Here is a 4,617-nt window from a genome sequence, read left to right as displayed (position 1 = left end):
GTTTGGCTTATGTTGTCATGCACGCCCTTCATAAATCGAACCATCACCGAGGAAGTTCCATGCTTTCGAATGGGAAATCCTCAAGATTGAAGGGGAATCCAAATTTTCTTCGTTCTTTGTCCTAGAGTTTTTTTCTACAATGAACATACACCCTGCAAATCACCACGTTCAAATTTGGCATTTTCCGGGCTCATTTACCATATTTAGGGGATTATGTGCATTTTCTAGGCATTTAGCGCATAGAAATCCGATCCAGCTACAGGTGCACGGGTGTGATGTGAGGGACGTGGATTGCCGTTCGATCGCGACGCATCCAACGGTGCACGCGCGCGATCCGTGTGGCTGGGGCAATGAGATAGTCATGAACAAGCGTCAAGTGAGGAAACTAAGAAAGATTGTTAGGCAAAAGAAACGGGTGATTGGAATTAAACTCTTTATTTACACTTTTTCGAAGACAACAGTGAACTTTAGGATGGTAAGTAATGTGTTACCTTTTCCCCTGCCCACAACAAGTTACTCTATTAGACCTCAGTATCTGATATTTTTCTCTTTCCAGTGGTTTATGAAGCTATTTACTGATGATTACCTTGCAAACTACACGACCGGAGTGGAGGCAACTAAGGTTAAAGTATATAATTCATGCTACCATGATAATGCTCTAGAAGTCTTCCTGGAGGCGGTGAAGGATGGGCGGGTGATCGTCACAAGGGGTTGGACAAAATTCGTTCGTGCCTATGGCATGCAGGAAGGCACATTATGGGCATTCCGCTTCTTCAACACCGTCGGCAGTCAAAATGATTTACACTTGTCTCTTCACCTTTACCGCCTTTAAATACCACGGTTCATCATAGTTAATTGCTGCCTAATCCTGTAATTACTGAACATATTGTACTGGCAATTTTATTTATGGATTCTTTGTTGAACCATTGTGCTGAGAATTTGAATTGCACGTTTCGTATTTCAAAATTTCCAATTAGAATAATGAATTATAGCAAAAAAAATAGAACAGACGGTCATGGACCTTTGCAAATGGTTCTAGCAGTAAAATCGCTTGCGATGGATAGCCCAATGCCACACAGTTTTCTACATCAAATCGTGTGTGATGTAGTTAATGAAAGCAAACAGTTAACCAAGGCAGAGCGTGTGTGATAGTTACACCTTTCACACACGAGCGTATACATAAAACCGTGTGGGATGTACCTCCGAACGGAAACGTTTTCCCTGGATTGACTGTGTGGGATGTACATAAGAACGAAAATGTATTCCTTGGATTGACTGTGTGTGATATACATACGAACGGAAATGTTTTTCTGGGATTCACCGTGTGGGATGTACATACCTACGGAAATGATTTCTAGGATTCACCATGTGGGATGTACATACCTAAGGAAATGATTTCTGGGATTCACCGTGTGGGATGTACATACCTACGGAAATGAATGGGTTTCGATCGCACATGGCTCCAGTCTGGGTCCCAGGAGGGCCTATCCCCGATGATTTCTAGGTCGTGTGGGAAGGACACCCCATCGCACACACTCACTTGGTGACGGTTCCAAATGCCTTCACGGAAAGGGGTTTTAAACCATTTGTTTAGGACCGACGCGCGCCAGTGCACGTACCCTCGTAGATCGTAAGCGGAAGCGTTATGACAACGCGGTTGATATAGTCGAACATCTTCACGATCCGACCGATCCTAGCACCGAAAGTACGGCACCTCCGCGACCTGCACATGTTCGGCTCGGTGACGTCCCACGAACTCTTGATCCAGCTGAGTGTCGAGAGAGAGCTTCGTCAGCACGACGGCGTGATGACGGTGATGATGAAGCTACCGGAACAGGGCTTCGCCTAAGCACTCACTACAAAAAAATACACTTCCGTGATGACACGTGTTTGTCACAGTAGGTCGCTTTTTTTGTCATGCATGTACATCCATGACAAATTTATGACATAATCAAGATAGTCATACCTGTGCTGTCGTAGAAGTGTTCCATGACATTACCAAAATTATCATCACGGAAGTGTCCACTTCCATGACGATAAATCGCGCGTCACAGAAGTGCTTTCATCAAGGGTGACCCACACGTGGCATCCACCGTAATGGAACGCCGTTAAGCTATCGGGTCGGGTTTTGGATCCGATAACCCGTTAACAGCCCCGACCAATGGGAAATTTCCACGTGTAAAATTCTTATTGGCTGGACGAAACACGTGTCAGCTCGTAAGTGGGTCAGATAGGCGCCTATGATATGTCGACATGTGGCACGGCCCAACAGAGGCTCATTCCTGTGAAAAGGCCGGCCCGTTTGACTTGGTCAAAAGGTGGCAAGCCGGCCCATGGAAAGCCTGTTAACGGCCTGTTCGCATATAGCCCATCTATAGCCCGCTAACCCAAGGCCCGTTACGCCCTATCCGAATTAGGCCCAGTAGCGTCATCTGAGCCATCCAATATGATTCCATCCCATTTTCACTTCTGGCCCATGTATGGCCCATGACGTCTTTCAGCCCATATGAGGCCCTATGTAACTCTTGGCCTATTAATGGCCCGTGGTGAAACTGGCCCGTAATGAACAGTATATCACTTTATACCCATTAACGGCCCGTTATTCCGTTGGGCCATTTCCAGCCCATGTTATATTTCGGCCTTCTCAGAGCCCATTTATTCTTGGGCTCATTTCCAGCATTCGTTTACTTACGTCCCATTACTGTCATTTTCTGCTTGTGGGCCAAATTCAGGCCGTGGTTACAGTCGGCCCATTTGTGGTCCGTTAATACGTTGGGCCATTTTCATATCGTCATCAAATACGGCCTATTAACGATGGCCCATTACGGTCGGCCCATGAACGGACGATTCCAACTCTAGCCCGTTTACGGCCATAATGCGGCCTGTTATTAGCCCATGTCCAGCCAATCGATCATACGGCCCGTATAAGGCCCATTGATTATACGACCCATAGAAGGCCCATTGTTTCTATGGCCTGTAGAAGGCCTACTGTTTCTACGGCCCGTAGAAGGCCCACTGTTTCTACGGCCCGTAGGAGGCCCAGTGTCACTACAGTAAATATTAGCCTATGGTTATTGTGGCCTAGTTTTAAAAAATAGGTTATTGCAGCCACTAGTTAACCGCGGAAAAAGAACTGCAATGACTACAAGCAAACAAATAAACAAGACAACAAGGAAATAAATAAGCAAGCAACTAACGCTAGGCTATCACGGCTATTACACATATTACATCCACTGGGCATTAAAGTTCGCCACTAGTGCAAATATAGGGAACAAAGCAGCATATCATATACACTGGCCGTCAAAATTGGCCACCAGTGCAAATAAATGCGGCAGCAAAACAAGAGCATAACTGAAACAACTTCAGAAGAGCTCAAGAAACGTTATCCTGGGTATCCACCATGCTGGCAATAAGCTTAGCAAGCTAATTAGCTTTGTCCTGTTTGGCGCTAAAATCCTCCAACGCTTGTTGTTGCACCAGAAAGTATGCATCTGAATGCTCCAGGGACTTCCACAGTCCTTCCGCTTCTTGTCACAGCACAGCTGAACGATGTCTTTCAGCTTGTAGTTGAGACTCAAGAAACCGAACTGATTCAGACAGTGAGTTTGAATAGCTTGTGCAAGCGGTAGTGGCCAGTAACTCCAACACTAAACCAAGACAGGATGTATCACTATCCTGAACCTTATCTGCATTACTTCCTTTACCGTTTCTTAATAAGGCACTCTTCCCTAATATTCTGTTAGCATTCTAAAAGAAGAAATAAGCAGACACATAACAAGTTTAGCATGTACTAGTATATGAAACTCATTTCGGTGAACCAGTTCATTAGTAAGGTGGACAGGATTAAACTACCAAGTCTTCTATTGCCAAGTACTAGTACATAATAAAAGCATCAAACAAACATATATCTATGTCCTATGGTAGCAATGGAATCTTAAATTGGAACAGTTGTTCTTCAGGTTTAGGCACTTGTTCTACATGAACAGAGTACAGTAAGACACAAGAATATAATACTTAAAAAATAGAAAATGAGCTCATAGACCTTACCACATTCTTGGTTCGGCACCAGTACAGAACAAGGCGTTCCCAGTCATCATCCAGTAAATGTGTCTCAGGAGAACGTAAGGGAATTTGATGAGTTTCTTTGCCGGTGAAGTACGTTTTCTTCAGGTAATTCCGATACTGCCACCAAGCATTCTTGAAGATAGCAGAGGTATTAGCACAGGTTACCTCATCCTGAGTTTCCAAATCAATCCTTCTCTATAGAGAAAAATGGGAAAATTTGTTGTATTATAACCATCATGGAGGTAGGATGTATGGGACGAAGCAAAGTAATTGCCATGAATAACATTACTTACACATAACTCCTGGACAAACACCTGCAACTGGCATTTTCTTTCATCTTCGGTATAATATTTCCAAGATGGGAAGATACGCACATACGATTTAACAACATCAAATGCGATAGATGCTAAACTACGACTAGCTGGTTATGCTTCCTCCACAGGAATAGGCGTACTAACTGGTGGAGTTGGGGTTTGCCATGATAGTACTGGCCCTTTGGGCACTGGAGCTGCCTTACTAACTGCTCTTGTTTGGGAGCTCTGTGGTGGAGAT

The sequence above is a fragment of the Triticum dicoccoides genome, chromosome 1A, assembly GCF_002162155.2.
Source record: "Triticum dicoccoides isolate Atlit2015 ecotype Zavitan chromosome 1A, WEW_v2.0, whole genome shotgun sequence".
Lineage (NCBI taxonomy): Eukaryota > Viridiplantae > Streptophyta > Magnoliopsida > Poales > Poaceae > Triticum > Triticum dicoccoides.
The sequence above is the reverse complement of the archived record's forward strand: the minus strand, read 5'-3'. Positions refer to the sequence as shown.